Source organism: Serinus canaria, chromosome 10 (genome assembly GCF_022539315.1).
Source record: "Serinus canaria isolate serCan28SL12 chromosome 10, serCan2020, whole genome shotgun sequence".
Lineage (NCBI taxonomy): Eukaryota > Metazoa > Chordata > Aves > Passeriformes > Fringillidae > Serinus > Serinus canaria.
This window is the reverse complement of record NC_066324.1, coordinates 3,031,795-3,042,362: the sequence shown is the minus strand read 5'-3', so window position 1 is coordinate 3,042,362 and position 10,568 is coordinate 3,031,795.

Below are 10,568 nucleotides of genomic sequence, written 5' to 3'. Positions count from 1 at the left end.
TTTACAGATATACTGCAGAGAAAGGCACTCTCTTCTCCTCTCATTAAGAAAATACGCAACACATCACATTTCAGCCTGAAAGTGGTGTTAATAAGGAAGGGAAATATCTAGCACTATGGGAAATAATAAAATATGTTTAAAAATGCAAAAGAAAACACACATAGTATTGGCATATGAATAATTTGTCTGACTTGCTCTTAATTCAATGGATAGTTATGGTTTACTGCTTCGAAGTGACTGTCTTGTGCAATAAACTCTGAATTAGACAATACAGGTCCTAGATTCCTTACTGTGATCCTACAGAACTCAATAATTTGCTACTGAAAAGGAGCAGAAAGATCTCTTCCAGTCCCAGGGGGCCAAAAGATTTACTACAGCCTGAGCTAGCTACAGTGATGACTAATTATTCTTGCTATTAAAAAATGTGTTTTATCTTAAACATGAGTCATCAAGAGTGAAGCTCTCCAACATTTCCCCTTTCCAGTTTCAGACTCAGAAAATTTGTAGACATGAAAAGTACCCACAGTGTTTAGAGAATGGAGATCAGTGTTTTGTTATGCTGTAAAAATTCACACACCTCAAAAAGCCAGTGCTTAATTTATTCCAGGAAACTTAGTGTTCTAGAGCCTTACCACAGAGCTACAAGCCACCATATTCCTGTGATAACCACTGGTAGGAGATGTTACAAAACATTAACAGACTCAGGGAATGATCAACCTCACAGGCTGTTCAAGTCTTTAACCCTGGCCTCCCTCTCACTGAGGAGCTGTGAGATGATCAATGTGGTGCCCCTGCAGACCCTGCTCACACCTCCTCAGCCTGGCCTGCTCTCCCAAAATAGATCCTCTTCTTCTGCTCTACATTTCAGCTTTCATCTTTCCTTACTTTTCCATCTCATGCCCCTTCTTTGCCAGAACAACTGAGCTCTAGAAAGCTCAAAATTGTGTTGACAGAAACTTTCCAAAAGTTTTAGTTGTGCAGCTGCCAAGAAAATCCTTACTCCCACCGTCATGAGATTCACAATCCAGTTTCTACATCCCCTGCATCTACAATCCCCATTTTTACATTTCCTATTTTTACCCCATGCCCATGAAGGATGATTGTGCTTCAGAACATGGGCATTCTTGAAATTAATTTTAAAATTACTAGCTTGAAGTAAAATAATTAAAGGCGTCAAAATGTTCAAAGCTAGAACTGCCTCTCTTGGTGGTTCTTTTATAGTATCTTCTAGTACAAAGACCTAAAGGTGTTTTGTAGCCATGAATTAATTTTGCCTTGTGGTACACCTAGGAGAGATGACAGAGCCTCTTACCCTGCAGAATGAAGGCAAAGGCACAGAGAATTGAAGAGGTGGGCTCCAAACCCATTCTCCTGCAGCAGATACTTTTATTTTTAGTTGGTGAACTACTGACATTTTGCAATAAACATTGAATGACCAGAATATCCGATGACCACATGAAGTGCTTCTAAAAACAGAAAAAACCAAACAAATTCTGAGAACTTGTCCCTTGATGACTTTTCTAACCCTTAATAGGGATTGGGATGAACCTCCAAATTCTGCTTGTTTTGGACAATATGACAGTTAAAGAACTTGTATTCCCAGGCCATAAGTGGATAAGACATACTATGAAAATACTGCATATATCTATGATACCTAAGATATTGTTAATTTAAAACAAGAAATAAGAACTTGAAATATTTTGGAGATATTCTGGGGGAAAAGACAAAGCCATGTGGAGCAGAGACTATCAGGAGAAGAGGTCAGAGGCAGGAAGAGGGCAAGATGTGGGAATGCAATGCCAAGTACTAGCTGTCATTCGTGGGTAAGGATATGACATTTATACAATGCAAACAGATTCAAACTCTCCTTCCCCACAGAACTACACAGCAGGACATATCCAGAAATGAGGATATTTGAATGCTGATAACTTTCCTTTACCCTTTATTGAAACATTTAATTCCCTCTTGGTCTCTAAATAGTTTCAGATGCTTGTGAAGTTCTTAACTATATCAATATTTTTTCATTCCACAAAAACTCTAGTTTTGGAGGAAAGATATTTCTTCCTTCCAGAGAAACGTGCCTTGCACAGAAAGAAATGTTTCTTAGAGAACAAACCTGTTTTAGATACAAGTTATCCAGCACACCACTGCACACTGGGATATTTATCACTGAAACTGATAAAACATGAGAAGATCTCCAGAAGTCCAACAGATATGCAAGCCAGCATGACTAACTGGGCAAGGATCTGTGCAAACAAAACTGCAAGTTCCTCAACTATTTCATTTGCAACAAGTGAATTTTGAAATGCTGGCAAAGTCTTCTGGGTTTGTTTAGACCACATCACCATGACAGCAAAGCACTGCCCAGCTCTTCATGTATTGTGCAGCTTTGCAAGAGACTGGTGAGGGGAAGCTCAAAAGGAAAAAACATGGTCAGATGTCATATGGGAGATCACAGGAGATACCCCAGCCTGTGGATAACCTTTCTCTCCAATCACAGAGCTTTTGACAGGTTCTTTCTCTGGAGCAATGCTGAATTTTCAACAGCATGGACTGAATTTCCTGAGCAAGGCAAATATATTCCACTTGTTTTCCACGGCCAAGAGCTAATGAACTTGTGAAAGGTCAGCAGTGCAAACAACAGGCATGTATTCAAAGGGCAGGACTGCTCTCAGCTTAGCCACACTTCTGCTCTTCCATCCAGGTGGGTTCAAAACCACCCACCTTCTAGGGTGGAATCAGGGCCTCATAGGAATTGCTGGTGAGAAATTTTCTGGCAAAATATTTTCAGGTCAAAACAGCAATGCAAGGCTGTTATCAAAGAACTGCAGATATGGAAAGGTGTGCTGGTTTAAAAAACTGTACAAAAAATAATTTTGAGAAGATGACATTTCAAAAGGTGACAATTTTGCTCTGCAGCTCGAAAACATGATTTCAACACTTTGGCTTACAATTTCTTAAGTAACTAACCCAAGCATTTTTTTAAATATGAAATTACATATTTTGATGAAGCTCATGTGATTGCTTCTTGTTTTCTCCCAAAAGTTTTAAAATTTTAAAAATGTTTTTCCTTGCTCTAGATAAAGGGAAGAAAATTTAAGCCCTTGGGAAAGCTGAGAAGATGTGAAAGCTTTTTCAGTCCAATCTAGGCAAAGTAGGATTCCTGTCCATTTCATTCAAAATGAGGCACAAGGTTCCAGCCTGGCTCCTCCTGATCCTCAAAGGGGCATTGTTTAATTCTGAGATGATCCAGGCAGTCCACGAGCTGTGGTCCATTTATTTTGTCTCAAGACAACAGTAGCTGCACATGTACAGGGTTGGTTTTTTAAATGAGACAAAATGCCCACACAATCCCAGTAAATTTGCAGACATCAGAAGGAATTCTCAGAATGTCTGTAAGGAGTCTGGTCTCATTCTTGTAACAAGCTTGCATTTAAGAATGTCATGTTCTTCTAGTAAGCTGCTTGTTTGGAATCAAAGTATTTTTAGCACTAAACACGAGAGATGTAAATCTGGGGGCTTGCAGCCAAGGCCACCACTCCTATAGAATAGAAAGAGCACAGGCTGTTCCCTACAGCTCCTGTTCTGCTCATTGAGACAGAGGCAGAGGGCAACATCCACAGCAGCCCCATCCTGGTTAGACATCCCTCCCATGGCCTGTGAGACCTGTCAGCAGAACAGAAGGAATTATTCAGCCTCCAAATCAGGACCCTTGGAGGACCCTTCCCATTCACCACAGTGAATAACAGCAAACTGAAATGCAGCCACTGCCTACCCCAGTTCCCTGGCATTTAGTAGATACTTGCATTGCTTAATTATCACCAGTTCTGTCCTACCTAGAGCTCCCAAATATTGCAAAAAACTGCTTTAGGGAAGAACAAGCACACAGGGGTCTGCACATGCCAGAAATACCGTGGGAATAGAAAGCATCTGGGTTTGAAGATGTAGCATCCACAGATTGGTTCTGCACAAATGCACTGATGAGGAGAGCCAGCCACTGGGTTCTGACCCCAATTTCTAGATTCAGCAACCAACAGAGGCCAACAGAATTTAATTATGATTTTTTTCCAAGCGGTTGGGCACTCAGCTGAGTTGCTGTGGCTGTAACTCAGCTGTGTTACAAGCCATCTCCAGCAAGAAGGCACTGGAGCAGGAGGTAATTGAGGGCTGGCTCCCAGAGGGAATTTTCCCTTAAAAGGATAACTACATTGTCATGAAGAAACCAGCTCACTTCCACTGCCTGCAGAGCTTTTTGCCAGCACGCTGCCAGAGCTGGGGGCGGTGGCGGGTATTAAGAGCAGACAGGCAGGAGCAGCAGGGCAGTGCCTGCTCCCTACATGCCACAGCTACTGCAGCCTCGCTCAGCCCTGCTCTGCCATGAGGGGCTGCAGGACACGCAGGCAGCCCCAGGAGGTCACCTCAGTGCCATGTAACAACAGGCCAACTCCCATCATCTGCTTGAGGTAAAAAGAAACCCAAATGAGGGATTGCAATCAAAAAAACTCAAAACCCTCACAAGAAGCATTTGCCTTCAAAATGAGCAATATTTTCAGAGAGGGAAAGGCAGTGTACCAGCTGAAAGCGTGCCAAGGAATATTTCCAATTAAATATTTTTCCACCAGAAAATAACCAAAATCCCAGCTTTTCATTTGAGTATTTGTGGAACAATTCTTATGAAAACTCTTAAGATGAGATCCAGGAGAATGATGAAAGAGCAGAACCCTATGGTGGGTGGCCTCCCACCCAGCAGCACCCACTGAGAAGGAAGAGCCAGGTTGAAGGCCAAGCTCCCCTCTGGAAGACTCGGCCAGTTGACTTGAACCTCAGCTTCCCATAACCAAGAGGAAACTGCCTTAGTTCTAACACAGCCCTGCTCCATACCTCCTTGTCCTCTGGACAGCCCACCCACCTGAAGCTTTGCACTGTGCTCTCTTGTGCAGCTTTTCATGGAATGAAGCTGAAATGGGTAAGGCTGGGTTTGGCCCAGCTGTAGTGGCAGGCACCAATTCCCACCTCACAGCTAAAGCTTCTCTTGGGTGAGGTTTTCAACTCTGACTCATGCTTCTGTCTCTAGCACAGAATAAACCACCTATCACACTACAAGAGAAAGAACCAGAGCCTGGAGTTTCCCTGCACCCTGATGAGAGAACAAAATATGTGCAAGTGAGCAACAGCCAGGTCTGAAATGAGCAGAGACTACTGAGCTGGCAGTGCAACAGAGGCTTACACAGAGTAAAACACCATCCCTTTCTTTGAGAACTGGCAGCCCACAGAACCCCATGCAGCTCAAGTCCTTCCATTTCAGTGGAAGGAGAGTGGGTGAGACAGATTTCTGGTGACCAACACGTCATTGCTGCTGGAAGCAGGATCTCCTAGCACTGAACACCTTTTAGAGATAGACCACCAGCAACCTCCTCCAGACCACAGAGGCCAGCTCAGGAGCTGCAGCAATTGTGCAGCTGCTCCTAGTTCTGCCTGGTGGTTGCTCCATCTGGTCTCATCCTGTTACTATCTTTGTGAAGTGTCCACTTGAAATAGTCCCATTTCAGGAACTCCACAAGCAGCCATGGAGATTCAGCACACTTCCTTTTTGCTTTAGGCGTAGAAAATTTTATTTTCTAATCAGTCTTCCTCTGTAGAAAGAAGTATTAAAAGCTTCAGCAAGGTAAGTGTGTTAGTGTCGATAAACAGAAACTCATGCAGAGCAAAACAGCAGAAAGCTGGAGAATTACAGGTGGCTACAGGCACAGACTGGTTGCCATTTGGCTTTTCTTTTCTATGAGTAACAGCAAGAAAATGAGTCAGACTCTATGTCTGAGTCACAGTGAGTGAATATAAACTTGCTTTTTAGACCAAGAGAACTTGGGCAGGTGGAGGAAGAGCTCTGTATAATCTGCCCTGGTTAAACACAGCATGGTCCCTCCATGTGCAAGTCCTGCTCCAGGGCCTAGGATCTGGAAGCCTGTCCCAAAGGAAGACCTCGTGGTGGAAATATATGATAAACATATGACAACATCTCTCTTCTGTTTCCTGTGCTGTGTACAGATTATCTCTCTCTACAGATAACCCTGTTCTTTTCCAAGAGCAAGCCGGGGTTGTGCTTTAAAAACACAATATGCTGCTGATATCAGTGACAGTTTGAGTCAGTTCATTCTGTACCTGTTCTCTGACCACGTGTACCACCACCTCTCAGCACCATCTGCTCAACACCTGAGTGATGTGATTACACATTTGCCCGGGGTTGTTTATTCCCTCATCCCTCTTGAGCACTGAAGCCAGAGGCAGGATAGGCAAAGTGTGTTTTCTGCATTCACGTGTGCTCTCTCCACACGCATAGTAGAGCTGACGCCCAGCTGAGCTCCCCCATCTCCTCTCCACTGGTGTCATTATTTTCCATGTTGATTGTTGAGCCCAGCAGTGAAGAAGCCCTGGGAATGCAGAAGCCCATGTCAGAGCATGATCACAAGCAACTCCAGCAGAGGACTTTAAAGGGAAGCCTGGTGGGCTGCAGTAGAGTAAAAATCATCAGGCTACAACGTGACATCAGCAGAGCTCCCTGTAGACCGCAAGACTCCGGCTGCTGTCCCAGCCCCCTCCCCCTGCCTCCAATTCCAAGACCATAAAATTACTTATTAGGCTTGGAACAAAACGCTCTCGGTGCACTTGCATGTGGCTGGAGGCAGAGACAGATGTTTTGGGCTCTGGAAGAAAATTGCTGAGAGACAGAAATGAAACACTTCCAAAGCTGCACTGTGCTTGCCTGCTCCTGTTGGACTGCATGTGGGTCAGATTAGAAGGGAGCAATAGCACCACTGAGCAACCCTTTGCTTCCACTTAGCTTTTATTAAATCCTCAAACACGATTTCTCTTTCACTTCAAGTTTTGCACTGGGTCCTTCAGCATGGCATAAGAGCAGCTCAGGGCTGTGCCTCTGGAAATAGGCTTCAGCACTTTGGGTTTATGGTTAAAAGATCCTACATTTCAGCTGCACTTTTGTCTTGAAAAGAACAGGGAGACATTGCCTTTAGGAGCCAGACAATCCTCAGAGGCCCAGGAAGCAGAGGATCCTCCCTCTTTTTACACATGCAGTAAAGTGAGAATAAAAACATTGCCTGCAGGCATGTCAGTGAGGGGATTAGGATTCAGTGTCCCGATTATAGCTTGGTTTATCCAAGGCAGCCGTTCCCACCTCCCATAACCAAACACTTGCTCAGTTAACCATCACATTCAAACGAGGGAGGGCTGTGACTCCAGCTCCACCATTTCTCTTCTTAAATTCAAGAAAGAATGTTCTGCCTTTAGATCCTTTCCTGCTACATTTGCTTTTGGTCACACAGTAGATGTTTTAAGACCATAGTTCTGTTACATTCCTGGCTTTGAAAGACCATGTTCTGTGATTCCAGTAAGGCAAACTGTTCAAAGCACAGACAGAATGACCACTGCTACCTATCACCACCATGAGACACAGACGGTCAAACCAGTAATCTCCCAGCTACTGGTCAAACCTGGTCCTCAGGCACTAAGAAAGTCTGAACACAATGGGCTCATATAGACCTCCCTCAGCCAAGCATCACAGAAATAACAAATTTTTTCTCCTACAGTTATTTCTCAGGTATCATTCAAATACAAAAGATACTGGGGAGATATTTTTTTGCCTCTCACGTATTCCTCCAGGATAGATGCGAGTCCAATTCTCCACAGCTGGAAGGAGAATATATAGAGTTGGAAGATGTAGTGGCCATATGTCAGTAAGCTCCATGTGGAGGCCAGGGATCAACTGGAATGGCCTGGTGGTCAGAAACAACCCCTGCTACAGCGCTAATTACATGTAAGCTTCACTTTCAAAGCTACATAGAAGCTTAAGCTCATTTATCTTTACAAGAGATTTAAAGGCCTATCGGCTTTGGGAAGTGAGAGTGACAGGAGAGGGAAGTGCCAAATCACCAGCTCAAACTTCCAGTTGCTGTTAATATGGACTGAGCTATCTGTGTCAGCACCATGCAGCACACTGGCAAGGCTCACTCACCAGCCCAGTCTGACATCTCTGCCTGGCTCCTTGAGACTTTTTCTTACCAACAAACAAACAAACCCTTCAGTTTCTTTAACATTATTTCCTCCCAATCCTAAGCCTAAAGCAAAGAACATCACTTTGTGATTCAGGCTGCTTCCTGAGCTAGGAGCAACAGCTCTGCTGAAATACCTCATTCTGTGCTGTCTGAAACACTACACAGCATGAGCCGAGTCTGGGAAGACAGGAAAAATGGAATTATAGGCTCGTGAAATGGACACTGACAAAAACCTGAAATGTCGAGCTCACTCAGATGCAGTCTGTGTTTAATCCAGTCATCAGACAGTCTCTGTTTAGCTAAATATTTGATTTCAGAATTGGGCCTGAATTATTATTGGCAAAGCTTCCAAGCTCCACAGGTCCCTCTAACAAGCTGTTCCTCTGTGGAAGCCTTGCAAGGAAATGAATGCAGCCTTTGAGGAAACTGCTGGAACTCTTCTCAGGCTTCCAGAGTGGGTTTGTGGAGTCCCGTTAGGTGTGCAGGCCTTCTGAAAGCTCCATATGTTGATGTTAGAAGCTACAGGGCTGATGTTTGTGTGCATTTCTGGGATGTTCCCAGAGGAGTTCTGGCTCCGCAGCATGTCACAGGAACAGAGTTATCAAAGAAAGCACCAAAAATAACCTAGTCTACAGAACAACTAAAAGCCAAACCCAGACAAAAATAAATAAGCTGGAGCCACACATGAAGCCATGTAGCCAGAACTGTAACGTGTATTCCATTCTAATGGGATATATCTGAAAGAGCACAGAACTGGCATGGCTGGTCCCTTGTGAATACCCACAGCAGGGACAGAAAGAAGCACAATTCCTCATCAATGGCAGCTGTGTACTACGGGGCCCAAAGATCTGGTCCAGTTGCTGCCAGGCAGAGCCTGGACCAGAGCTGTCTCAGCACATTGGCAAGTTTGACACCCTGTCACGTAAAAACAGTCCAGCAGCACTGAAAGAGGAACGTGGTCATCCCCTCTCCCATGCAATATTCAATTTCCCGTCTGTGGCAGCATATGCCAAAAAAGACAATCCTCCAAGGATGGAAGCTGTTCCTTGTTCCTCAAACCAGGCTCCCCTTCTATGAGCAGCTCCAGAGAAGCAGAAGCTTGGCTTCCCAAATTACAGGCAGCTGCAGGCAGGAGGAGTCACCTAGTTTTGCTTCCAAAGGAAGATTATAAATTAAAGTCCAATTTGCTAAACCTCTAGGTAAGCAACTGTTTCTGCATAAACACATACTGGTTTGTGGGCTGTATTACATGGCTTACTGCAAATCTGACTGGCTTGAAAATCACACTGTATACAACTAACCCAGAGAGCTAACAGAGACACATTTGAAAATTACATGGATTTAAGCAGCCTGGCTCATGATTTTTGAATGTGATCAAAAATAATGATTATCCTAAAGCAGTACCTAAAAACTGTGCATGCAAAATAAGAGCACCAAATTCTCTGCAAGAGAGCTTCACTTCTAAGAGAGAAAGCACAAAGCTGGCTCAGATAAAATTATTCTTCAAGTGAAATAAAGCCAAAGATTTTAACACCATCCTGAAGATGGAGTCAATGTCTGGAAAATTTAGCAAAAAGGGGTCAAATTACCACCTCCCCCTGTCATTCTTTGTGCTACAACATTAGTGGAAAAATCCAAGAGCTGTTTTAGGTCTGTTAACTAATTAATGGATCGCCAGGCGAATGTTCAGTGTCATTAATAAATTGTCGCAGCATTCTGTACTTAGTATCAGCAGAAAGTCTGAGTCCCTTCCACCCCTGAACACATACCACTTTGGGAAGGACAGAAGGAACTGCCTACATTGCCTTTTTTTTGTGCCTGCTGGAAACATCCAAGCTCACAAACAGATGCGAACTCTCAGTGCATCTGCGCTGTTCCTCCTCCGAGATCAGCATTAACCCGCAGGAGAGCCGTGGGTGATGAGTCCTGGCTGATTCAAGCTCTGGAAGACAATGACATTAACAGCGGCAGTTTAAATCCAGACAGCTTTTTATCCAAGGATCTCTTAAAGCATAACAAAAGGTTAGCAAGAGCCAGAGGTCCCAGCTAAGGCTGGGATGCACAGTACCTCCATAGTCCGTGCAAGCAGGGATTATTCCCTGCCCTATTCAGGGCTGTTTCCCCAGCCCCCAGGCACTAGGATACCCAGTGGGAAGGGCTCAGCCCTTCTCAGTCACTCCTGCTGGCGCCGTTCCAGTTTGTCTGAAGACACTTAAATATTCATCGAGAAAGCGCAAGACTCCGTCTTGCCGGGTGCACAGATTGCTCCCCAGGGAAAGAGGACACCTGCCTTCTCCACTCCCTGCTCCATCAAATCATTAATTATTTAAAGTAACAGGAAAGACCAAGAAAAACTCTCCGCCTCAGACATGCCTGCAGCCTGTTGTTTACGGTGCTCTCTGGGGTCTTGTGTGGCCCGAGGTTTGCATCTCCCCTCCGGCAGAAACAAGGATCAAGCCCAGCTTTCCCCTTTCCTCGGGGAGGATGCTCTACCCGCTAAGC